Here is a 27,870-nt window from a genome sequence, read left to right on the forward strand (position 1 = left end):
GTGATGTAGAGCCTCCCAGGCTTGCAAGTCTGTTCCCATCTGCTTTGTACTTCCATGTAACTTCTGATACCTGCCCAGGTCTTAACTCTTATAGTTTTATGTGATGAGAATTACCACTTCTGCTTTCATCTTGGGACTTTCATCTTGGATTTATAATTGCATATATTACAAGCAGAGCTGAGCCTTTTGCATTTTCAGCCACACACATTTACCTGCAGAAGGGCCCGTGGCAGAGCATTTTCTTTGCACGCAGGAGGGGTCAGACTCAGTCCCCAGCATCTTCAGTTAGGGCTGATAGGTTGTTTTCACAGAGGTTGTGGAAGATAAGGCTATTCATGGCTAGGTTCTAGTTCCAGTTGACTACCAGTTGCTGGAAAACACAGGAGGGGAGAGTACTGTTGCACTTGAGGTAACTCTTCCAGGTTAGGATCCGAGTTGAGAACTTTGCCCCAGGATGAGAACAGAAATCGTGTGCCGGCAGCAAGAGGCCCCATTAGCGAAAGCACGCCATTAGTTAAGAACAGTTTCAGGTTAAGAACGGACCTCCAGAACAAATTAAGTTCGTAACTAGAGGTACCACTGTAAAACTGTATCTTCACCCAAAAACAGATTTCATAGGAAAATAAGTAGCTGCTTATCTATAAGTTTGCTATCGAGTCAAACTCTTGTTCAATGCAGGTCACTATCATCCACATCTATAAAAATGGATGGCAGCTTTTCAGGGATTCAGACAGAAGACATTATCAGCCCCACCAGAGATGCTTGGAATTGAACTTGATATCTTCTGCATGCAAAGCAGATGTTCTACCACTGAGCTATGGTTCTTCACCCTGGGATCTGTGCATATGAATTTAAAATCGACAAATGCAATATAGGTAATAACTAACCATACAATAGAATAGCTAAAAAAAATCCATAGCTTAAAATGTCTGCCTGGGCAAGAATGCCAAGCACCCTCCCCTGAGGGCATTCCACAGTCAAGGCACCACCACAGAGAAGGCCCTCTCTTTAGTGCATACACTTATCCCAAAGATGGAATATGACCACCCTCTGACAATCTTAATACACAGTCAGACTGAAATGGGAGGAGGTGGTCTTTCAGATATGTGGGCCCTCTGCTTTTATGATGTCTTTCCTTTTTATTGCAGTTATACCCCATCTTTTTCTCCAAGAAGCTCAAGGTGGTATTGATGGTTCTTTCTTCCTTGTTTAACTGTTTCCCTCAACAAGCCAGTGGGGTAGGTTAGACTGAGAGGCAGTAACTGGCCCAAGACCACCCAGTGAGCTTCCTGGCTGTGTGGAAAATGAACTGTGGTCTCCCAGGTCCTAGTATGCCACTCGTGACAACTACATCACACTGACTCTGGATTTATCAGTGGTGACTGGTGGTCATTGGTGCTGATAGGGAAGAAAGCAGTGATGACAATAACAGGCAAAGTCGGAGCCAATGATAAGCAGAGCCAACAAATTTTAGTTTTGTCCCTAACATCCTCCCTGCTGACTTCTAAATGTGCCAAACACTGGGCTAGTTGTAAGTAAGCCAGGAGGCTGAAGATGGTAATACAGTGTGCCCTGTTCACCCTAGTGGGCCAGCCTCCTGTGAGATTAACTGATTAGTAAAGCAGGGTACATTTCATGCCAAATATGCAAGTTGTGTTGCTTCCAGAATTGTCTGATAGCTCATATTAATTATGGTAATCAGGGCAATTAGAAGACAAAAAATATCCAGAGTAATTCCTTCACTCAAAATTACATAATTGTAGATAATTTGTACATAATTTGTTCCTCTGGGGTTGGGCTTTTTTTTGTTTGTTTGAGGGGGGTGGAGATTCATCATCATTCACCTTGCTCTATTTTATTTATGCATTTTTAAAGATTTTTAGGACACACGGTGGTACAATGTTCTCTCTGGGCAGTTTACAAAAGACAAACACAATTTTGCATATAAAATCGAAACGAAACAAATTTCACAGCCAAGGAGCAATAACTGCAAATTAAAACAATATACAGCTCGGTGTAAAATAACCATGCAAAAAAGAAAAACTTGGTGGCTTTAAACCATAGAATCTTAGAGTTGGAAGGGACCCAAGGGTCATCTTGTCCAACAATCTGCAATGCAGGAATCTCAGCTAAAGTATCCCTGACAGATGGCCATCCAACCTCTACTTAAAAATCTCCAAGAAAGGAGAGTCCACAAGCTCCCGAGGGAGACTCTTCCACTGTTGAACAGCTCTTACTGCTCTAGAACCACTCTACCATTGGTAGTCATATCATTAAAACCTATGTGTGTGGACATGTGTGCATGTAGATTTAAATAAATAAATCATTTGTTTCTTTTGGTGTTGCAGAAATTGGAAAGAAGATTAATTGTATCACATATACCACAGTGGTAGAAACACTAATAGCAAAAATGCTCCATTTTGAGTGGCCATGACATTAAGGCACTTAGCAATGGTCACATAAGACTTGGGTCTGGGCTTACTGTATACATTTAAGCCCACAGTAAGAGGGCCTTTAAATCCTTATCCACAAACGCCATAGGTTTTCCCTATGGCAAATAACTGGCACTGTTTTGGCTTCAATTCACTGGAGAAAGTATAAATAAGGTAAAAGGTAAAGGACCCCTGACAGTTAAGTCCAGTTGCAAACGACTCTGGGGGTGTGGCACTCATCTTGCTTTACTGGCCGAGGGAGCCGGCGTTTGTCTTCAGATAGTTCTTCCGGGTTGTATGGCCAGCATGACTAAACCGCTTTCTGGTGAAACCAAAGCAGTTCACAGTAACGCCCTTTACCATCCCACCGGAGCAGTACCTATTTATCTACTTGCACTTTGGCATGATACTAGGTTGGCAGGAGCTGGGACCTTCCAATCGGCAAGCCCTAGGCTCAGTGTTTTAGACAACAGTGCCACTGCGAGACAGTATACGTGTATGCAAATTTGAATCAAACATTGGGAGCTCCAATGAGCTTGTTATTTAGAACACAGAATTTCAGGCAGGGTGGGTGGGGAGGTGACTATCAGCTGGCAAGGCCTAGATGAGGAAAACAGGGGAGCCGTGGGAAAGAAGTTATAGGAAAAGTGGGGTGCAGAGGCTAAGGCCCCACAGATGCTTCTCTACCACCCCCTCTCAAAGTTGCTTTTCTCTCTAAGTTCACTTCCATCGGGCTTTAATTGCACAAATTTATTTGTAGCCTGCAATTATGTTTTAAGCATACACAATTGGATGAAACACTGTGGTCTGTTATAAATGTGAAACTGCCTACTGGCCCAAGTCTTGCATTTATTTATTTTTTAAAAGGAAGGTAAACTAATTTTCAAGAGGATAATTGTCCTTGCAAAAATTGCAGTATTTGCAAATCTACCCTAAATGTGGGGAGGGAGGACTGGACATATTTAAAGCCCACCAACCGTGGCAGAACCCCTCTTAAATTAATCATCAGTTTCCGTGTTCACAGAAGGGTATGAGAAACAGATGCTAGCAAGAAGATACATGTCCCAGAGGGGGAAATCAGAAATGCAAAAAGAATTCAACACCAAGTCAGAAACAGGTGATCAAGTAATTAGACTGTCTTCCACATGATGAAATTAAATTAAGCAGAATTTCTTTAAACCGTGAAGAATCTGTGTGCAGAGATGCAGCAACAGTATAAGCAAAGCAGAACAGCCATTACCTCTGCCTCACTCAATTGAGTAAAACACCATCCAGTCCTATGCACGTTTACCAAGAAGTAAGGCCGATGGGGGTCGGTGCCTAGTCTTTCCCACAGCTTAAGAGAGAACCAGAGCAATACAGTAAACAGGGATCAGGTTTACAAAACAGATTCTTGCCAACTTAAGTAGATTCATATACAATGAGGAAGGAAAGCTTTCCAGGGTTCCCAACAGTGTGGTGGCACCCTTTGCATCTATAGTTGAACATAAGGGGATTCATTTAGACTTATAAGGAGCACGTGAATGTTAGGCAAATGCACCTCAGATCTCTGTTCTATTCATGGGCTTATTCAGAGTCTATCAATTCAGGGTCCAGTGTTCACATTTTGGGGAGAGTGCCATGGCCTCTAGTCACAAAATGGCTGCTGTGGGGTGTGTGACATAATACAAAATGGTCCTATCTAAAAGTGCTTTCACACAACAGCAGCTTCCAGAAATATAGCACCATATAGCACAGTTTTAGAACTTGTTATTTGCAAGCAGATTTGTTCTGGAAGCCCTATAGAGTCATATAATTATAGAGTTGGAAGGGACCTCAAGGGTCAGCTAGCCCTCAAGGGTCAGCTAGCCCCACCACCTGCAATGCAGGAATCTCAGCTAAAGTCTCCATGGCAGATGACGATCCAACTTCTGCTTAAAAACCTCAAGGAAGGACAATCCACCAACTTCCAAGGGAGCCCATTCCACTGTCAAACAGCTCTTACAGAAAGCTATTCCTGACGTTTAGTCAAAATGTCCGTTCCTGTACCTTGAATACATTGTTTTGGGTCCTACCCTCTACAGCAGGAGAAAACAAGCTTGCTTCACATTCCATGTAACAGCCCTTTAGATATTTGAAGATGACTATCATATCTCCTCTCAGTCTCCTCTTACTCAGGCTAAACATACCCAGTTCCCTCAACCATTCCTCATAAGGCTTGGTTTCCAGACCCTTGATCACCTTGGTCACCCTCTTCAGCACACATTCCAGCTTTTCTTAAATTGTGGTGCTCAGAACTGGTTGCAGTACACCAGGTGTGGTCTGACCAAGGCAGAATAGAGCGCAACTATGACTTCTCTTGATCAGGACACTATACTTCTATGGATGAAGGTAAGAATAGCATTAGATTTTTTTTGCTGCTGCACCACACTGTTGACTCATGACAAGCTTGTGGTCCCTAGACCACTAGATCCTTTCCACATGTACTAATGGCAAGGCAGGTGCCCCCATCTTATATTTGTGTAGCTGGTTATTCTGGCCGAGGTGCAAGACATTACATTTGTCCCTACTGAAATTCATTTTGTTAGGGAACATTCAGAACTACTCAAACTTAACTGCAAGGAAGAGAGGTGTGCTTTTTTGCTTTTGCCTTTTTAGGGTAACCATAGAAAAGGAACTTCTGTGAAGGAGTTGAAGAATCTCAGGCTGCTTTAGTATCTTCCTTGTGCAATTTCTTTTGGGATTGTTACAAGCGGGCCCAACCACAAAATGCAACAGTGTAAAGTGTTCTTGCTCAGAGTAAAAGCCAGCCAACCAATCACAATGTACCCATGTTTCCCAGCCACCCCAGCAATCTGTACCCACTGAGATGTTCTTGAGTACCTCCTCCCTTTTAGCATTATTTCCTCTAATATGTTTTATACTTCCTCAAACCATGGGGTTTCCCCAAGCCCGTTAATACTTCATGCTTGTTTGTCAATGCCATTTTGGTGATAGTTGGAATAACGATACCACATACTCAAAACCAGGAAGTATTTATTCTCCAGTAAGCTAGCCTCAGATGTTACCATTTTAATTTGAACCCAAAATGTTGTTCTTCAGAAGATGTTGCTTGCTGTGCTTCCACTTTTTGTGCTGATTAAAAATTAAAATGCATACTGACTGAGGTACGAGGATCTTCTGTAGAATGGGAGTTTGGTTTCCTAAAGAACACTACTGTGTAATTAAATAGTAAATAGTGCCTTAAAGCTAGTGTCTCATGTGTATGGAAGAATATTTATCCACATAAGAGGGCAACACTAGAGAAATGTAAAGGCACTTAAGGGGAAAAATAAAGATGTTATTAACCCGTCTCTAATAATTTCAGTCCCAAAGGTATTTCTGGGCTTTTTCTACGGTATTAAGACTGCAGCCTCAACTTGTGAGTCACATATCCATTTTGTAAAGTTGTGATTGTAAAATTTTGGCAGGGTAATCAAATATTATGAACACTCTCACATAATAGGATTATGAATATCCCTATCCCATATTTTAAATGATGCCAAGAGATGGAGTTAAGTCAACATGCGCCACCTCACCCCAAAAAAGCACCTGAACTTTACCATATCAAGATATTCATGAGACTCAGTCTTGAACCTAGCATTACGGAGTGCTTTTCCCTTTCCAGAGATACTATCTGTCAGTGGTATATTTTCTCTTTTTCTTATTGTTCTTATAATGTAAATTTAAACAAATAAATATAGTTCCTTTTCAGAAGAGGCTCGTTATCTTTATCATATGTGCCTCTGACCTTGCTAACTTGCTTTATGCAAAAGCGGGAGGGGGAGAATAGCATCTCTGGAATTTGAAAACCACCCACAACTTTAGCCTAGAGCTATTCAGGGAACTTGATGTTTGGCCAGGAATTTAAATCCAGGTTTCCCTGAAAGAAATCCAGCTCTGTCCACTACACCCCATGTTTCTGATGTGCCCAGGGCTGTGTGAAAAGACAGAGATGCCATAGGTGTTGTGATGCATCAAGCAAAAGAAATGGCAAATTGAAAATTTTCACACCACTTGAGACGTATTCCTGCTATGGTGCATTCATGTTGATATGCTAAGTGTCGGGGTATATATTTAAAGAAAATTATGGGAAGAATGGACATTGGGAATCTCGTGAAATTAGCGATGCACTCCATTAAAAAGAAATGCTGGTCTGTCAAGAAGCAAAATGCCATAGTTAAAATTTTGCTGCCGAAAGCACCTGTCCATTCTGTCTGTCGGCCTGCCCCTCTCAAAACACATTATGAAACTTCATTTCTCTCTTTGTATTTCCTGGTCCACATGTCATACCTGATACATCAGTGCAGTTACTGTCAGTCACTTCTTATCATGAGCCTTCAGATAAGTCCGGTGAAAGCTTCGTACAGTGAGATTACAAAAGGCTATTATTATTAGAATAATTATGTTACTTGTAAATTTACTTTATTATATTTTAAAAAGTATTTCTATAATGGCCACTCAGGTAAAAGAGAAAATGAAACAGGCCAATAGGCCTTTCAGACTGCAAGGATGCCTGCTGAATCTGCATTAGAAGGGTATCCCACAGCATGGGAGCAGCAACATTAAATGTCCAGCTACTAGTTGAAGCCAGGCAGGCCTTAGTAACACAAGGGACAATCATCTCTGGATGATCTCAGTGGGATAAACAGGCTCAGGTGGTCATTAAGGTTTCATGGATCCAATGTGTTCAGGGCTTTGTATACTATTACAAGAACCATGAACCTATCCCAGTAACATATCCGCATCCAATGCAGATATTTTAGCAAAGCTGTCACATGTTGTCAGCTATCTGTCCCCACCAGCATTCTGCACCAGCTGAAGTTTCCAGACCACGTCCAAGAGCAGCTCCACATGCAGCACAAATTATTAACTGATGTTGAGCAAACTCTCCCAAAAGCAATTATTGTTTGCTTTCTGAAGTATATTTTTTAATGCACAGTTATCCCCAAAGATGCAGCCGGTATGCAAGGTGGGCTGAAGAGGCTGACAAATGAATAAACACACAAGGAATACTACCAGTTCAGTTTCTACATGACTGAGTCAAAACCATTTGCTTGGAGCAGCTCCACGTGGTTGTCTCTTTGCTCAGTTAATTCACCCACGGTGGTTTGGACGGTTTTCACAATGCCAGCAGAAACAGTATAAGGCTTGGGCTAGCATTGTGAACATGCATTCCATTCATATCCTACGTTTTCTCCAAGGAGCTCAAGACATTGTACATGGTTCTCCCAACAACAGCCCTGTAATTTAGGTAAGGCTGAGACACAGTAGCTGTTCCAAAAGTTACCAAGTGGGCTTAATGGCTGATTGGGGACTTGGACCTAGAGCTTCTCAGTTCTAGTCCAATATTCTAACCACCACACCACACTGACCAAATCACCAGAACCATGTGGATGAGCCCCTTTGCATGAACAGATTCGCTACATGGCATTATCTCCACAAAGCTGCATTTACAGTGACTACACTGAAGTGTGCATAGGTGAATTAGGCCTCACTCACTCACACTTCCATTTTCAGATAAAAATTAGATTAACAAGATCTGGGTTACTTCCAGTATTTAACTCTCTCTACCTGGGTCTTGGCTTTCAACAGGAAGGAATGATGGGGGAAAACCCCACCTGTGCCTCATTGATTATTTTGCCAAAATATAGAGACTGAAATGAGGAAGAAGTATTTTTACTCCATGATAGGTGAAAAAAGAACCATCCTACCAAACAAAGCTATGGAACAGTGCACCAAGGAATGTCTGGCCTGAAATGAAGGAAAAGAGTGATTCCTCCCTTTGCAGTTATTTATTATTTCTCTGGTTTGCTTGGCCCAACATTCCACTCCTTCTGAATTCTGGATTGGCAAAATATCCACTTCTGAAAAAGACACAGCACTCCAAAAACCCATGAAGAAATTAGATGAGAATTTCTGAAGCATTCTATGGAGATGTTAGTTATGAGATTTAAATGTAATAGTGAAAGTAAGAAATGTATATTAAGTGAATAGATTGGAAAATTCTCAGATTTTCAGATGTGATTGATGTAAGTCAAAAAAATGGTATAAGATATGAAATTATGTTTAATTATTGTTGAAAATAATATGTTGAAAAACTAATAAAAATTAAAAAAGAGAATTTTTGAAGCATTCTTAAAGTTGTTGTAAAAGAACTTGGCACCAAAGCCAAAACAAATGTGAAATATACAATTCAAATTTGAACTCTCATGTCCACGTGCATCAAATAAAAAATTATGGGCACATCAGAAGACGTCAAACAAAATTCAATTCTCTGCTTTATTTTCCTGGCCTGTACATGGGGGACTTTCTTGGGAAGATATGTCTGCTGTTTGTGGTGCCCCTTAAGACCTGCATAAAAATGACTTGTGTCTGCAGAATGGAAGGCAGAGCATAATATCCCAAACCTTCATTTCTGGGGCCTTTCTCACGGTTGAAATCACTAAATTTGCCCATTCCACTAACCTTGATAACACTAACATCACTATGTTTCAAAATGTTTATACTGTTTCACCCCAGTTTTTCATTTTTCAAGTGGAATTCATTGTTTTCCTTTTTTTTAGATTTTAAACAGGTGAGGCGGAAGCCTTTACTCACTGCCAAATGAATGAAGAGGCTGAGAGCATCATTTACTCCGTCGCCTAAAAATAATGCAGTTTTTTGTTTGCCAATTCTTTTCAGCTGTGGACAATTCCTGGCCTGAGGCCACCTAGAAAATATTGTGGCTACCTCTCTACATTTATTGATTCTCAGAAAGGAATCCAGGATTTTACCAGAGAACTGGCAGAATAAAACACTCCATTGTCCACAATTCACTGTGCTCAGTCCTCTAAACAGACCTGGCATTATTTCCTAAATTACTGTTTCTCAAAATAGTGTGCATTTTATTTTATGCACCATTTCCTTCTAGCTTCTAAAGTAACCCCCACAATTTCTGGTTCCTATATACTGTTTCCCTTCAGTAAGCAGGGATGTGTATGGTTTGAGATTCACTCAGAACTAATGGTGACCTGCCCATTCAAATTGGTTTTGTGATATACTCTAGTGGGTACCTAAGGTGCTAGAAGCCAAGGACACAGCAGAGAGGCATTTCGGTGCCTAGGTAACACCGGACCAAATATTTTGGCTAATTAAGACTTTGCCATAATTATTTGGCTGATAAATAAATATAAGATAACATAACTGAGGCAAAGGATCACTACCCAATATAGATTTTGATCCAGCACCTTCTCATCTATAATTTTACAGCACTCTCCATTAACTCTCTCTAGAAGCACAGTAAGAAACCTAGGTTATTATTATTATTTTTAAATACTATCACACTCAGGGAGACGGAGCGCAAATATTATATAGCTAAGCCATGATGTGTTTATTCACCAATATTTTCATGAGGCAAAACATATTATGGAAAAGTCTTATATGCCATCTTTGGGGGCCTTGCTTGCCTAAGGCAGTCCTCAGAACCATAAAACCAAATAACTACAGTGATTTAAAATAATCAAAATTAAGGCAGCAACATTTAGAGTTATTTTTAAAAGGCCAGTATATAGAAAGACAAAGATCTAAACAAAGCTATATTTTACAACATGTATATAGAAAGACAAAGATCTAAACAAGGCTATATTTTTCAACACAGCTTTGTAGAAAAAAAACTTTTAGAAAAAGGCGGCATGTATTCATCAGAAACTTGACTGAATCCAGTAGCCATTCCAAGTACATGTTTATGTGTATGTACAGAACACCCTTTTGCTGGAGTCAAAGATACAGAGCATGTGTTTATTAATAGTTGTGCTTGACCCGGGGGTCAAGAGGATTAGCACTGTACTGCATTGCTTAACGTGTCCCTTTCTCAAGTTGTACTTCTAAAGTTGGCTCATGACATCAGCTGATGCCCTGAAGAGTGAGAGTTCTGCGGTTGCCTAAAATAATGTTCTTCTTCTCAAAGTTTTCTCCCCATGACAAAGACCTCCAGATCCATACAAGGGAAATATTAACAGTTACCGTCCACATGACCAACGTTTTACTGGTTTCAGTACACGGGCATCTTTTTCAGTTCAATAGACAGCTTCAGTGAGAGATATGATATCAGTTAACTCAAATGCATGAATTTCAGGCAGCATTTGACCAAAGGCAGCTTAAAAACTGTTCACTTTCCTATTTACCCTTCTCTTGCATGTCTTTTTGGGAATGCAGTTCACTTTTCCTTCAGTGGGGGCTACAGAGGTCGCAGACAGGCCACCACTTTAAAAGGGTATAGAATGCAATATTAATCCAAGGTAGACAGGAACTGCGACATGTGATAAATGACTGGGACAAGTGATTAGAGTCTGGATTAATTTGTGATTAGACACTGTGATTGAGCTTACTGAGCTCATAGACACCAGAGGTACCTGAAAGGGCACTCTCAGGGCAGGAATCTTTGTTCCAGACACTAGAGATCACACACACAAATCATGGTTGGCTTTGCCAGCATAAAACGTAGACACAAGAAAGGTTATGGGCCAGATGCTACAGAATCTTTGTGATCCTTCAAAACTTAATAAAGTGGTTCCCCTCCCAATCGCTGTGTACACAATAATTGGTTGCTTCTACTTGTCACGCAGCATTAAAATTCATAAAGCTCCATGCTGTTCTGATACATGAATCTGATACATGTTCGTGAATTGACAAGATTCAACCCCCCTGCCAAGTAACTGTGAAAAATTCAAGGCTTGCTTTCTACATTAGAATATGCCAAGCCATCATGCCCAACCCTGCCATTAGGCATGGTGATACATCTGCCTCAGGCAGTAAAGGAGCAGGAGGACAGAACTGCTAGTGAGCATGCCTGCCCAGTGCCCCTAAGCTGCTCTGCTACCCTCAAGTGCTGTGGAGGATGTAGCCCCATTGACAGTGTTGAAGATTCAACTGCTAGTCAGTATCATACACATAATATGTGTGTGTAGAGGGGGCACCATCTTGCCATTCACCTCAGCTAGCAAATGGCTTAGACCATAGAACAAACCTCCTCCCTTCCACAGCCTTTGTTCAGAGATCACATAATCTTGTCTCATAAAACTCTTAGTTCCCCACAAAAATAGTTACGTCACGAATGCAAATTTACTGGCTAACCTTAAACTGAATTGTGTCAAATCACTCACCAGGAATGGTGCTTTGGGTACAAGAGTTCAGTTCCTCCTTGCCCACCAGGTAGGGGGGCTCAACTGGCGTGGTAACCCTTTATAGACCTGGCTTTACCTACAATAAACAGGACATAGGAAACCATTACCAAGCATGACATACAATCCAATGTTTTGTCGTCTATCTACTACATTACACACACAATAGTACTTGAAGTGTGTTGGAATGAATTTGCAGAGCTAGATCATAGGATCTCTTTGATGTAGCAGTGCAGCCATCCCTTTTTGAGCCAGAGAAAGGGTTCATTAGGAAAGGTAAGGATCACCTTCCCCAATATGACCTAGGAATCTTGGTGAGATCATCTGAGTGGTCTCCCATGGATCGGAAGCATGATTCATATCAGCAATTTCAGGTGGGACCTGTAACAAAATGTAGCAATGCAGTATACTCCTATTCAGACAGCCATTAAGCCAGCTATGTCTTCTTCCTGGATTCTCGCACAAACACCTGTGCCCTTTGTACATAGATAGGGCTGTTTTGGCTGCATAAAGACCCACCCATTCCTATTTGGCATTGGAGGCAGCCAGTGACGAGTGTACATGTGAAAGAATATATTGTGGTGAAAAGCCCTGGCAGGAGAAGTTCACACTGTTCTAGACCATTTTGCCCCATAATGAAACTGGATACGCCCCTCAAGCCCAATAGCACACAGGCAAAAAAGGCAGTAGAAAGTCAGAATGTCCTAGCTCACAATGTTGTATTTCAACACAGTGGTGGTTTTGAAATATAAAGCATGCAACAATTTTTTTTTATCAGAGCTGATTCAGAGCTGGATCACGCATGCACACATATCACTTGGTATGCCATCACACATGTTAATTCCGTCCTTTGAAAGTGTTTGATGTGGTGTTAGGAAACACCAAAGCTCTGCATGCAGTGTTTGATCCCTGATGGCCAAGCAAGTTTTCATGTGGTGCTGTAGTAGCTGAATGATGAATGAACATGTGTGTATGTGGCTCATTCTCACATGGACCTGAATGGTGACTGAAAGGTAGGCTGAAAGAATGTGGGTACTCATTTCCACTCTCCAAACTTGATGGTGCATTTTTATATTATTCTAGCAGCCTTTTACCTGGTGTTGCTTGGAAATTCTAAGTTTTGAAATCGGTGATTAAAATCAAAACACTTTTATAAGGCTCGGTCTGCCATATTAATTCAAATGGCATAAAACTGTGGCCAAACACAGGTGAAAACCTGCTCCTTTATCTCAGGAACCATCCTACAAAAAATGGTTATGATCTCTTACAGGGTGTCCAAACGCATGGTGAACAAACAACTTTCAAAAATGTATAGTGTCCTGTGAATCTAGAAACAACACTTTTATGTTTTTTAAATTAAGGAAAAAATCAACACCCAAACTGCCTAATTTGAAGTAGTCCAACCCATGCCCTTTATTATAAAATGTTAAAAGTGGAAGGTCAGCTCATCGGTCTGATAAACCAGACAGAAGCTTCTCCTTACTCCTTCTATAATTAAGGACTCAATCCATATTTGGTTCTCTGGATTATTTCACAACATTTCACGGGGGTTAAAGTTTTAAACTGAAGAGTGATGAAAGGAATGAAGAGCCAACCTTCTAGCAAAGAGGACATTTGTGCTTAATGTGTCAGTGAGAGATTACATGTTTACTGAGAGATCACCTGCCTTGCTGGAATCCCACTTAGTTTACAAGTGCAGTGGTTACATGTTATATGTGGATACAGGATGAGAAGCAAGTGGGACCCTGACTGCACATAAGAGATGCAGTCAAGGTCAGTTCTTATATCCAAACATTTAATTTACTCTAAGAAATGTGGCTTGTTGACATTTATGCTGCCCGCATCCAGGGTTTTCACACACAGACACTCCCAGCCTTCAAAGCAAGTATCTTTGGTAAATGGAGTGAATATTTGGCTGCTCTCATTTCTACAGATATATGTATAGTTGGAGCTGTTACCCCCTGACCTCACTTTTTTCTCCTGCAAACAGTGGTTTGGATCCAGAATTTTTCATCCTTAGACTAAATCTATTGAAATCAGTGGGGCAAGGCAAAAACAGCTAATTTAAGTCCTATCGGTTTAAGCAGATCTACTGACTAAGTCTGCTTCCAACCCATTCAGCACAACCTGTGAAAAGGGTTTAGTTTTAGTTTAGTTCATTATTTATAATTTGATTTTCGGATGAGACAATCAAATCGACTTACATTTAAGAAATATACTAAAATGTAATGAGTTAAATTAGAAACAAGACTTTCCCTCGTGTAATAAAATGATCAGCAATTATAATTAGAAGACAGCAAACATCAGACTAAAAATCCCAGTAGTGAGTAGATCATAGATTAAAAACTGGCTGTAGAAACTGTATGTACTTAGGATGTAATCCTAACCCCAGTTACATGAGAGCAAGGCCCACTGAATTCCACGGGACTTCCTTCTGAGTAGACATGATTAGGATTGTAGCCTCAGGCTGTGTCAGGGTGAGTAGAAATTATTCCAACAGATGGGTCCCAAATACATGAACAGAATTTGCAGATGAAGTTAGTATGTATAGCCGCTCTTTCACAATTAATGCCACATCAACACAGGAAGAGAAGGAACAGTAGGCATGATCCCACTCCCCCTGCTATGTACATAGATTATACACTAATGGAATGCATGCACATTCTTCATAATATTCTTGTTCACTGCTTTGTTTGGTGGACTCTCTCTCTTTCTCTCTCTCTGGCCCTCAGGGCTTTTTGCCTGGCAAAGCCCCTTTCACCATCCATGCCCTGCACTCTCTTCAGCTGCTTTTGTCTTGCTGGGATGCCTCCTTGAAAGCTTCTTGCTTGCCTGGAGAAATAGGGAAATACGTGTGAAGTGGGTGGCTTTGGAGGAACCTTCAACGTAGCCTACTCAGGAAAGTTAAGCGTCACATATTTAACCTCACCCACTTTTTGCTTTTGGCCCCAACCATCACTGATATGTGGTTCTTGGAAGGCTGCCCATGAAGGGTAGATCAAGGGAAGTAATAGTGCCACTGTATTCTGCTCTGGTCAGACCTCACCTGGAGTACTGTGTCCAGTTCTGGGCACCACAGTTCAAGAAGGACGCTGACAAACTGGAACGTGTCCAGAGGAGGGCAACCAAAATGGTCAAAGGCCTGGAAACGATGCCTTATGAGGAACGGCTAAGGGAGCTGGGCATGTTTAGCCTAGAGAAGAGGAGGTTAAGGGGTGATATGATAGCCATGTTCAAATATATAAAAGGATGTCACATAGAGGAGGGAGAAAGGTTGTTTTCTGCTGCTCCAGAGAAACGGACACGGAGCAATGGATCCAAACTACAAGAAAGAAGATTCCACCTAAACATTAGGAAGAACTTCCTGACAGTAAGAGCTGTTCGACAGTGGAATTTGCTGCCAAGGAGTGTGGTGGAGTCTCCTTCTTTGGAGGTCTTTAAGCAGAGGCTTGACAACCACATGTCAGGAGTGCTCTGATGGTGTTTCCTGCTTGGCAGGGGGTTGGACTCGATGGCCCTTATGGTCTCTTCCAACTCTATGATTCTATGAAGGAACACAGCCTTTGGATTGAAAGAAGCGCCCATCCTTGCATGAAGTAATGCTCTTCCACAGTCATTTCCAAAGAACCCCATTGACTTCTATGATACTCAGCATCTGAGTTTTCTTGACTGTTTAGGTACAAACAGCCCTGGCTGGCTAAGGGGTTAGATTTCTGGTGCATTCTACAGTTCAGAAGATTTCCATCACATCTATTAATGCGGTAACATCAGAGCAATGGTGATGTTGGGCACAACTGCAGTGAACGTTGAGATTTATTCAGCTCCCTGCTTGCTCCTTCTCAGTTACTGAAAACACTCTCTAATTGAATTGATAAAAGCCAGTAAATTGCCCCTTTTTATTGTGCATGCCTTACAGTACAGGCTGGAGAGATGACTCATCCCCCAGGTGTAATGATGTGAACCGCTGAGGCTACTTCGGTGATTCACTTTCAGCTGCATTGTTCACATAGATTACTTGGAGGAGATTAGTGTTACTGGAGAAGAGTGCGTCAGGACACCTGGCTTCCTTTCCTGGCTCTTGCATCATTAACATCACTTAGGATCTTCCCAAAAAGGACATATAGGCACATCTGTTTCTCATCTGTCACCTGAATTCTGCACATTTCCTGCACAAGAACATTAGGTTTCTGTTGCTGAAACGACATTTTCACAGCGCTCAAAACTGTAACATTATTTTCTCTATTTTCACTGTCCAGGGTGTAAGTGTCATTGCTGATGTATCCAAAAATGGCACCAAACACACACAAGAGGAAGGAGTTTGCATTGGTAATCTCTTGTTAAAATGGAGCGTCTCCTCCTTCATCTGAGCAGGGGTTTCTGTGCAAATCCTTTCTTGAATCAGGAAAGTTTCCATGGAATCCTGCTGAACCGAGCAGGATTTAATCTACACTTACAAGCTGACGAATGATGGATAAATGCTACTCAGTTTGGCTATGTGGCCCTATTCCCTGCTGGAAGCAAGCATGCCCAGCCAATGAAGGATTTAACCATGCCCTCCTGCCCATCAGATAACATCGCAAGTGATGTCAGCTGAAGCATGGGCATGGGATGGGGGAAATGGCTTCATGGGCCAACTTGGATCTCCTGGTTCCCCACCGCTGCCAATGAACACTTGATTAGTCATTTAATAAACCTGCAATTGTGTTTGTTTTTTCACCAAATTACGGATTTGCAATCCGGGCTTATACAGCTTTGGGGGAGAAAGTTCACTGCAGAGCAACTTTACAAACAATCACTTTATTTAGCATTCCTCCCCCTCTCTAAATCAATATTCAAATGTTCTAATTAGGAGCTATCTACTCCTGTAACCTTCGTCTACGCTTATTTAGTAGGTGTGAGATTCAGACACATATTGAATCATCGACAGTGCTGAACTTTGCAGAGTGTCTTCTCACATTTTAAAGAAGCATTTTGCTTGTTAACTGTGCTTGCTGGCAGGGGTGGAGCCAGCCACTCGGGTGCTGGGTGCGGCGTGCGCATCCAGCAGCTGGGGGTGTGGTGAGCCGCCCATGGGGGCGTGGCGCACTGCTTGGAGCCTCTCTGCCGCCTCCCCCTCAGCTGTCAGGCAGCTGAGGGAGAGGCGGAGGGCAGACATAAGTTCCATGCTGCTGTTTCAGGCAGTGCAGAGCCTGCAGGTGCTTAAGCCACCAGGTCACTCCCAGGAGAGACGTGTGGCTCAGGCACGCTGCAGACCCTGGGGTAAGTGCCGGCCCTCACGGTGTGGCGCCCAGTGCCAGCTGCGTTTTGTTACATTTGTTGACTAAACTAAAAAGTTCCATGAGCCCATTTTAAAAAAAAACTCATATTTTTTGTCATTTTGTCACCCCCCCCAGTGATGACACCCAGGGCAGCCCGCACCCCTTTCCTCCGCCACTGCTTGCTGGGTTCCCTGTCTCTGTCTTTGCAATGCTGTCTCTTTTCTCTGATGCTGACTTCAGCTACAGAACTGAACAAGCTATTCACTGCTCTCTTATCATATGTTAGGCCCACTGCAGTGCTGTGGATCAACCTGGTCTCCTCCAGACAACCTTCACTATCTGGGGCTGATGGGAATTGTAGTCCAAAACATCTAGAGGTCACCACACTGACGAAGGCCGATGTACATCATGAACAGTAATGCTTTCTTATGCTGAGATATCCAGATCTTACGTTCTTTCCACAAATGCAAAGCTGCAACCAATGTAGAACCAATCACCTGCAAGTCACTCTAAGAGCCTACTTCTATGCTACATAAATATCTATGCCATAGACTCTATAGGAAGCTCACATCATGGATATAATGGGGGGGACAACAACAAAAAATTGGCACATATCTTACACTGCCGAATTTATATTCAATCCTGAATATGTTTTCCCTTCACCCATTTTGGAGAGTAAACAGAATTGCTCTCAGGGAGCCCATGCAAGTATGTAATTTGCAACGAAATCCAATTCCAGAAGGGATGCTGTGCCGTCAACAGTAAACAAATGTATTTGCTCAGTTTCAGCCAGTGATTACTGGTGCCAAGATTCAGATCTGGAATCTAATTCATAAACTGATGCCAAACCCTGAAATCTGAGTCTCTCATATTCAGTCACAGACAGAGTATTTTTGCTCTTATATGCAGGCTGTAAGGAAAAGCAAATGCCTCTTAGAATGAGTGGAGTGATCTTTTCTTACCTTAAGCCAGACCCTGCAAAATCTACGGTGATCATAGGTAGGACTTCAAGGGAGGCTTCAGAGTATGCCTCTCTTTTTAAAGAAGCTAAATACTGCTCATTGGTACATCCTGCTTCTAGGCAGAATCTCCCAGTTCCCAATTATGGAGAAAACATAGGCCATTATGGCCAACACAGGCCATCAAAGCTTAGGCAACAGCTGACTTGTGTGTGGAAGATGGTGACGCTAAAGGTATTGGTGCCTGCTTTCAGATGTTTCCATGATATTAGGTCCTGCGTCTTATGGTTTTGAAGAAACTAACATTAAATTGTATACATGGTTTTATCTTAATCTTTGTAGAAAGAGGAGGATTTGCACAATTAGAGTCGGCCCTACCTCTAGGCAGAGTGAGTGTTATTTAATTTATTATGGTTGGATTTTTTTTCTGCCATGCAGGAGGAAATGAGCTTACAGGGTTTTATTTTATTTTTTTGCCTCGGGTGTCAAAATACACTTAAGTGTGTGTGTGTGTGCGCGTGTGCTATTTACCACTCTGTCTCTGGCAACAAAATGTCTTGAACTGATTCTGGGCACAATTACTACAAAGATTGTTGAATTTGAACATCTCAGTATTATTGAACTGAATGAAGGGACATATTTTGCCCTTGCATTCTAATGATAAATAGGCTATTTCTACTCAAAACACCAGATAATCTCACTAACTCATATGCAGCTGCCTTATTGAGTCAGACCATTGGTGTATAGAATTAACATCTTTTCTGACTAACAACAGCGTTCTATGGTCTCAGACACACATCTTTCCCAGTGTCTCCTACCTGCTTCTTTGAGATAACAAGTACTGAAGCTAGAACTAAGGATACTTGAGAATTCAATCTTTGCAAATTACAATAAGAACTGATCTGATCTGCATCTCTTGTGCTAATGGGAACTTAAGTTATCCACTCATTTGTACATTTCCTGAGTGCCCTGACACTGTTTTCTGCTGTTCTGAGACAAAATATGCTTAGAAATGCATGCTTTGAGAGAGAGAAAAAATTTGAAGTGCATATTTTGAGAGAAAAAAGTTTTTACAAATATATGTTTTCAGTGGTGGTAATGTTTTAAAATACAATTTTTGGATAGAGTTCAATATCAGTTCACACATTAATGGGGAAATGGGATGGAAAGGACGGTTCAGAAACTTCAGCTGCTGCCGAATTTGGCAACCGGGTTGCTCAGTAGGGCAAGATGGCTTGAGCATATTATACTGATCCTGGCTGGACTGCACTGGCTGCCAATTACAGTTTCTTGGCCCAATTCAAAGTGCTGGTTTTGACCTATAAAGCCTTAAACAGCTCAGGTTTGCAGTACCTCAAGGACCACCTCTCCCCATCTGAACCTTCCGGGACCCTGAGATCATCCTTTGAGGCCCTTCTTTGTGTGTTCCTCCACGAGAGGTCCAGAGGGTTGCAACACAAGACCTGGCCTTTTCTGCAGTGGCTCCCCATTTGTAGAATGCTCTTCCCAGGGAGGGTCACCTGCTGGCTTCATTATACACCTTTATGCGTCAGGTGAGAACATCCCTCTTCAACCAGGCCTTTGGCTGATTAACATCCTATGTCCATTTAAATGTGTTAAGGGGAGTGGCGGCAGATTGTTTTGTTTTGTTCTTGTTTTTTCTTTTCATTTTGTGTTTTTGTCTTGTATTTTTATGTTGTGAACTGCCCTGAGATCTTCAGATGAAGGACAGTATACAAATGTAAACAATAGTAGTACTGTAAGTAGTGATGATGTTGCAATGGGCAAGTATATGCAAAAGTGACACAGACTGGAACAAGACTTAGGGCGAATGCACACCATACAATTAAAGCACATCCAACACACATTGAAAGAATCCTGGGAACTGTAGTATATTAAGGATGCTGAGTGTGGGGAAACCCAGGATTCCCTTGGGGTAAGTCATGTGCTTGAGATGTCCATTGGATGTGCTTTAAATGTTATGGTGTGGATCTGTCCTGATTTGTTCCGAGCTGAAACCCTTGGCATAAAAGAATAATCAGCAATACCACTGAGCTATGGCCCTTTCCAGTAACTCCTCCAAAGCCACATAAACACTGCCAAATGTTTTAAGGACATTACGGCAGAACTGGCTGGAATAATCAGCCAACTGGGACAGGTTAGATATGTTGCAGTCCACCCACTGAAAGTATTGGAGAAGCTCTGGAAGTGACATTACCTCCATTAACTCTGGTTGAGTATTAATAGCTGGCAGCTGCACAATGGAACGAAGGTATAAGTGCCTAGTGTTGAAATGATTAACTCATTTTCCATCTCAGTTGGTCAGGAGACTTGAGGGGAGCCGCAAAATAATTTTTGCTGACCATAATTATATCTATGTTTTTTTGCAAATCCAATTAGTAGCTTCAGGCTCTCATATAATTTGAACTGCAAACTCAACTATCCCTCTGGAACTGGAGGGGGAGAGATTTTCGATGAGGGGTGGGTGGATGTTGCTGGTCTGCAGCTCCCATCACCTCTGCCCATGGGCCATGTTGGCTAGGGTTGATGGAAGTTGGTGCCCTATAACATTTAGCAGGCCACAGGTTGCCCCACCTTGTTTTACACATTCACCCTTCATTTTAAAAAGGCAAAAGAAAGATTTCTTTTTATCTTCCATGTGTGTGCATCCAAATATCATTAGCGGTAAGGAGAATAAAATTTGTGGCAGGGTCCTTTCCCCTATCCCAAAGTAGTAGTATTCATAAATGCAATCTCATTGTAATCTGGAACAGATGTGACAGAAGATCAGAACAATTGCCTCCTCAGAAACTCCCCATACTGAACCCCCACAAACATCTTGTCAAATTTGCCTAATAGCAGTAATGACCACATCTATTGATGTTTTGAATCGTGGATATGTGACTGTTACTTGGCAACTGTAAATAACATCAGTTAGAGATTGATGTTGTCTAAAATTGTGTGCACAGTCTCTCTCTCTCCTCCCTCCCCCCCACATGAGCTAAAGTATAAAAGCTCATAGCACATCACAGGTTTCTACCTTTCCAAGGCATTCTGTAAGACAAGGTAAGGGTCATTAACTGAAAAACAACAACCCTACTGACCAGCCTTTCAAATACTCTTGTTAGAGTCAGTGACAGAAGAATAGAGAAAGGACAGAAATTCAGTTCACCTTCTCATGCAAACCTACCTAATTTGCAGAACCTGAAACAATATTCAAACCAAAAGGCAACTATCCTTTGAAATTCATACTTCTCTGAATGTTGTGTAACAATTTTCCAACCAAATGATGTGCTGAAAAATGTGCCATTACAAGAGAGTGTTCATAAAAAGGTGGTTATGGTGAAAATAACACAAAATGCATTTCATTAGGATAAATATCTTGCAGAAAATGCGCATATTAGGCAAAATTGCATGGAAAAGTATTTATAGTAGGAAAAATGCCCAGGAAAATGCTGACAAAGTTCATGATACTTTTTAAAAGAAAATTTGTAAACTGATGTGGAAAGTGGAGAACTGAACTTAATATTGTCTCGATAGAAGACAAGCCTACATTCTGAACATCAGTTTTATGCCAGTCTAAATTGTCATGGCTATCTCCTCCCAAACCTATCCCAGGAATTGTAATTTCCCGAGGATGCTGAAGCTTGTCAAGGAGGGGGTTGCTTTCCCGTGTCCTCCCTCCAGCTACTAATCACTCACATGCAGGCACTGAATGGGTTAGCAGGCTTTATTGGCGTCTTCTCTGGCACCAGCTACAGAACATCAAACAGCAGTCTCATCCGCGATGTGTTCTCTGCCCCCAGTGGCGTAGCGTGGGTTGTCAGCACCCGGGGCAAGGCAAGTAATTTGCGCTCCCTAACCCGTGGATTTGCGCCCCCTAACTCTAACCCCCAGATGTTGCGGCCGGTGCGGCCAGCCCCCCCTGCGCCCCCACGCTACGCCACTGAGTCCAACTGTTAACACAATCAAGTCCCATGTTTGGAGAGTTGGCAAAAAAAACACAGGGCGACAAAACAAGAAGTTCTGACAGCATAGAAGACTAGCCTGCTAGATTTCCTCAGCAACCAGTTACACAGAGTGTGGCCATGCAGTAGGGCAATATGAAAGGCAGTGAAATTGGATTGGCTCTCTAGAATCACATGATTCCTCATATGTTTCTCTAGTCAGAATCCCAAGTTGTGCAGGGAAATCTGTTCCCAATTCACAGGCCTTCAGGTTCAAGCTGAACATCCAGCCACCTCAGCCATTCAGAGACAACTACTCACAGGTTTTCCTGGAGAGAGGAAATGGCAATTTAACACACACACACACACACACACACACACACACACACACACAGATGTGCCCAGCCCAGACCTTCAGGATGGAAGAAGGTAGGGAATATTTGTTGGTCTATAATACTCTGATAATACTGAAGAACAAGGCTTTGGGAACTGTTCACCACAACCACCTCAGGACTAGGTGTAATAGAGGGCAGGAGAGCTAAACCAATGATGGATTAATACCAGCAATAGTTGCTGCTATTCCCAAACATATTCTTTCCCCACCTGTACCTCTGTAAACCGTCACATCTGTTTTTAAAACAAAGGCATCGCCTTCCCTTTCTTTCCACTCCTCCAAAGAAGACTGAACTTCCACTGCCCACAAAAGGAGAGCAAGTTAATGAGGAACTGCTTCCAGTCAGCACACCAGGAAGGGGAGACTTTGCCCATTTTTGCAACAGCAAATCAAAAAGACTCAGCTCAGGCACAGAGCCTTTCAATCCACAAAAGCACACAACACACACAGTGGCCAAACTCTAGAAAGCCCTGCCTTAAACACAAGATGCCATCTGCTAGCATTAGTTATGCCAGAACCGCACAGAGAAGAGGGGCAGGGCCCACCTGTCTCACATTTTCCTCCAGGTATCCCTGAGCTTAACTGTCAACTTCTCTTACAGCTTGGTTTTTAAACAACCAATAAGTCTGCTATGTAGTGAGGTATTATGCTCTTCATTCACCCAATCTTTTCAGAGAGCCTTCTTTTCCCACCCCCTTCCTTTTAATTCCAGGATCACAGGCAGGGTGCAGTTATGAAGAGGAGGCTTGACATTTCTCCTTGAGCAATTTGCTGTGGAATTTTCGATGGAGGCTTTCAACCCCCCCCCCCACCAATGTGACGTTAATTGTTGTTAAATATTCTTATCTGTTACATACAGTTCTGTTTCAAGAAAGGTCAGCGACTGCGTCCATGACAGGGTCTGTTGTCACTGTGCAGTAGAACTAATCAGTCACTCTCTGTATGCTTTCAGAGCCCCCTCCCTGCACACCCCTCATTAATTCAGGCTCAGCAGATAGACTTTAAAAAATGCAAAACATTTCAGCTGCTCAGATGGGTATTAGGATATGAAGTTATTAGCTCAGCTAGCACTGGAAGCCTAGTTAATATTGCCTGTGTGACTCTAACTACACCACCACCTCATTAAGCGGCCACATGGCATCACAATGGGAAGAAAATCCTCCTTTATTTAAAAAGTCAGCATTTTTGGCAGAGGTGAAGGGTAAGATCTTTTACTGAGGTTTGCAGAAGATGGCTTCTTTTCCTATGCTTGCTGGGTTTATGGTAACACTAAACAGGCCTGTTTTCCGCTTGCCACACACCTTGCTCCATATTATTAAATAATAACAACTGCTCTTGAAACCCACCAGCAGAGGAAGAAGCCCTCATAGGTCCTAGCAAGGGTACTGCAGTAACGCCAACCACACATCTTGTAAATAGACATAGACTTCAGAAATCCACCTTCTGCTGCTGCTTCCCTCCTGGCGCAATAAATGTGATGCTATAGAAATGACACGAGCAAGGGGAGGGAAAGTCATAGCTGTCAAGTGTCCCTTATTTGAAGGGACAGTCCCTTATTCCAGCGCCATGTCCCGCTGCTGTCCCTTATTGATGGATGTCCCTTAAATGATGTCCCTTAAATTTCAAAGGAAGCAGCTCCTCTCCCTCCCTCCGTGTGGGCCAGGGAGGAGGGAGGCTCCAACTGTGTTGCTTGGCTGTGTTGCTCACCCAATAAGAAGTCTAAGAACGACTGGGGGGTGGAGCTTGCATGCCTTGTGTGTGGCTAGTTAATGCAAGCTGAGGGGTTTTTTGAATGCTGGACGCCATTTTGTTGCACATGCTGCTGCAAACTTTGCAGTGCAAAGCCAGGACGGGGAGCTGTCTTAAGTTGAGGCTGCATAGGCCTTGTGGTACATGTGATTCAGATTCTATTCAGTTGAACCTCTGGTTACAAAGTTGGTTGGACAGTGTTCTCGAAGCTACCCAGCATGAGTTTGACCAGACTGCAGGAGGACAGGAAGACAGGAGTGCCTGGAACAGGTGAGGCTGCAGGTCCCTTATTTTGGCTGCTGGTCCCTTATTTTCAAAATAGGTAGGTTGACAGCTATGGGGAAAGTAGTCTTGTGTGCTGTCCATTGGATCTGGATTTGGGAGCTGAACTGTATCAGGTAAGACCATCCCTGTCAAACTGCATAGTGTATCAGAAGAAGAGGGTTAATAACCCAAGAAAGCAAACAAGTGAGATCTCCTGCTCCTCCTATCAAGCTCAGTTCAGGCAATGGTTTTTGAGGATCTGAAATGAGCTGTGGATGGTGGATTCTCATTCACTGGTGGCTTTTAAGCAGAAGGTGGATGGCCATCTGTCATGGATGCTTTAGTTGTGATTCCTGGATTGCAGAGGGTTGGGCTAGATGACCCTCAGGTCCCTTCCAGCTCTATAATTTAGAACTGGGAAATCTGTAGCTGGTTTCCAGTTATGGTTTGAATGTCATATTGCTTTGTATGCCATGACAAACTAAGGCTAGTGATATATTGCAAGCTGAAAGTGAAGCTACACAAGAGAGGGAAGACAACACACACTAACCGAAACAACTCGTGTGGGAAATACTTGTCAACACCAGGCCAGGGATGGCATTACCTGTCCCTAGACCTGTAGAGTATGCTTTGAAGCTTAGGATCCCTGAGGTCATCAGTCACCAGTCCCTGTGGTCAGTTCTGGACCAGAAACCCAAAGGTGCAGCAAAGAGAAAAAGGATTGTTCAGCTGTCTGATTGCTCTGAGACTTACTATTTTGCTTTATCAACTCAGAAGCTTTGCACTGCCTGCAATCCTTCACAGAGTTATTTGGGAGTAAGCTGTAAGTGTACATAGGCTTGCTGATGAGGACTGAATCAATCCATCAGGAGTGTGTCAAGAGAAGAATGTGTAAAAAAGCACCAGTTTGGATGCACCTGACACCTCGGAGAAACCTTGCCTTCAATTAAACCCCCGACTGCTAAGAATTATGCAAGATTACTCAAGCACATGGGGGGTTGAACTGAAGGAGTTTGGGGCTTAATTAAATCCTGTAGGCCTATCCCCTTACTTCTGCCAGTTTTAGCCAAATCATGTCGCACTCACCAGCCATAATAAATAGTAGCTAAGGCACCATCACAAAAGCTAAGAAGACCATGAATCGTGGAGGAAATAGTAAGCCCCAGAGTAGTCATAAATACACAAATACTAGCTTCACTAGTGAAATTATATCACCACTTGCATGTTTTAACTGTTGTCAATTCTTAGTTTTAAGAGATTTAGTTAGATTGGGAGCTGCTTTGAGATTTATAAATCTGTAAGTGAAAAGTGGTATACAATTTTGTTTCAATAAATAAAGGAATATTCAGCTTCTGAGAGTTAAGCAACATTCTCAAGTAATCTGCTGGCACAGAGATGTAGAAGACAGCCGCTGCTGGCAGCATTTATTTAGCATTTAAACACTGTATGTATTCTATTAAGCAGCTAATTTGGCTTGGCAATATTTTGGCCCTGTAGTGAGCCAGGTTGGGAACAAATGCTTGCCGGGTGTAAAATGACCCAAGGATTCAAGTGGTCAATGTACTTTTCTATTTTAAACCAACGAGCCTGCATTATATTCCTTGTATTAAGCTGATGTGCGTCTGTGCGGGATTGTATGACTGCCGTCTCCACTGGGACTGCTTCAACAAAGGTCACATCTCATGCGTGCTCATTGTTTCTCCTCCAGCAACTCAGTAACACGTTTATATTTATGTATCTGAAAGGAGATATGTGTTGTTTATTAAGAGACAGTACATTTATCATATATTCATAGATCTTAACGACAACAACAAATGCACACAGGACTGGCTACACAAGTAGCACCTTGGCATTTGAGAGATTAGTCTGGGGTCCAAAGAGCTGATATAACTCAGCCCAAGAACTTGAATTGGACATGTAACATGGGAGCTGTGATTTGAGAAATGTAAGCCCAAAGTCCCTTTGAGCACATGGAACCAGATGCCTGGTTCTTCAGATTCTGCAGAGGAAAATTTAGGGGTGTGCAACCGCTTAAATTGCACTGGCTGTGAAGCCTCAGGGGCACCACAACTATGATATAGAATGGAAGGCGAGAGGCAGGAGGTACCCAATTCTGGTGTCGCACAGGGCACTACTGAAATGTAAGACGCCAAGATACACCACTGGATCCTGGACCTATATTCTGTGGATAAGAACGGCCATGCTGGATTTATTTTATTTTTTAAAATTTATTATTAAATTTATATCCACCCACTTTACTCCAAGGAGCTCGTGGTTCTCCACCCCTCCACATTTTATTATCGCAACAACAGATTCAGGTAGGTCAATCTGAGAGACTGTGACTGGCCCAAGGTCACCCAGTGACCTTCATGTCTGATTACAGATTTGAACCCAGGTCCCCCCAGCTCTTGTCCAACCACTATACTACACTATAGCCCCGAGCAACACACCCACACACCAAGAAGAATGTGCACTCTTCAAGTTGGACACAAGAATGGGACAATTAGAACATAAAGACTGTGCCAAATTATCAATTTAGCCACAGACATTCCAGGGAGTGAGAGTGAAAGCTTCTCACAAATGCTGCCTTTTTGACTGACAGACCCTTGCCAGCTGCACTGGAGGGAATTGGATTCCCCCTTTCAATGAAGGACTTATTCCTTGCCTTGGCTCACCCAAAGCCAATGTTTTTCAATTATTTTTAGCTCCAGGATAAAAAGCGACTCCAGCACGGGAGCCAGGAATGATAGTGGGTAGAAGATTCTGGGTGAAAGATTTAGGGCAGGCTGTAGCCAATGTGGCGTCCTCAAGATGGTCTGAAACTTCTATCATCCCAGATCAATGTCTTTGGTGCCTGGCACTGACATCCGGATGGCATCATCTGGCTATTCCTAATTTAGGGAGACCAGTCCTTGTAGGTAGCTCTTGAGACTCCTTCGGGTAGTGAAAAAATATCAAATCCAAACTCTTCTTCTCTTGGTTGATAGTCTAGTTACTTAGCAATGGATCTCTTTGGGCTGATGCAAATATTTGCTTTTTGAAGTGCTGCTGTCTTCTCATGATAACACACTACATCTGATTCTAGGTGGGTAGTTGCATATTTTAAAGCACCCTACATGAAAATCTCATGTGATCCCTAGCAATTGACATACAGAAGCATACTGCTTCTGACAGTGGAGGTATAATATATCCAGCAGTTGATGGTCCTTGTAGCCAGCCATTGATAAACCCTGTTCCCCGTGAATCTGTTCAATCTCTGTAGTTTCCCATGGGCCCCAGCACCTGACTCCCATCCTTACACTGTACACTGTGCTGTACTTTTCTCCTTCCTTCCCCACCATTCCAGGCAAAACTCTGCAACGTTTGACCCAATAGGATGAAATTGTGCAAATTATGTAACTTTCTGCAAATTTGGCTGCCTGGTGTCATTTATGCTAATTGTAGAATTTGGTTTGTTTTAATAGAGTTGAGAAGTTTCGCCAGCGGCTGATGGGAGACGGCAGAAACACTCAATCAGCAATATAAAAGAGCAGCCCACCTTCCGCCTAAGATAAATCCATTTGTACATTCTCAGGCACACTAATACCATCCTTCCGGGACTGTGCAGGATTAACAGGGAATGCCAAGTCTGCTTAATAGGAAAGCTCCTCAAAGCCAATATGTATGATAATGCTTATGCAGCCTAGGT

The 27,870-nt window shown here is 42.4% G+C and overlaps 1 protein-coding gene across 4 annotated transcripts in view; it reads right to left on the reverse strand.

Annotated features, from left to right (window-relative positions):
• The window catches only part of RALY (RALY heterogeneous nuclear ribonucleoprotein), a 195,138-nt gene that overhangs the window by 118,218 nt on the left and 49,050 nt on the right, over positions 1-27,870 (reverse strand). For 3 of the 4 annotated variants that reach the window (XM_081917277.1, XM_081917279.1, XM_081917278.1), the window contains exon 2: positions 11,594-11,690. The exons of the other annotated variant lie outside the window; for it this stretch is intronic. The gene's annotated coding sequence lies outside the window, so the exon portion shown is untranslated. The remainder of the gene's footprint in view (positions 1-11,593; positions 11,691-27,870) is intronic. 4 annotated transcript variants of the gene reach the window in all.

Source organism: Podarcis melisellensis, assembly GCF_964234715.1.
Source record: "Podarcis melisellensis genome assembly, chromosome: 6".
In the NCBI taxonomy this organism is placed as follows: domain Eukaryota; kingdom Metazoa; phylum Chordata; class Lepidosauria; order Squamata; family Lacertidae; genus Podarcis; species Podarcis melisellensis.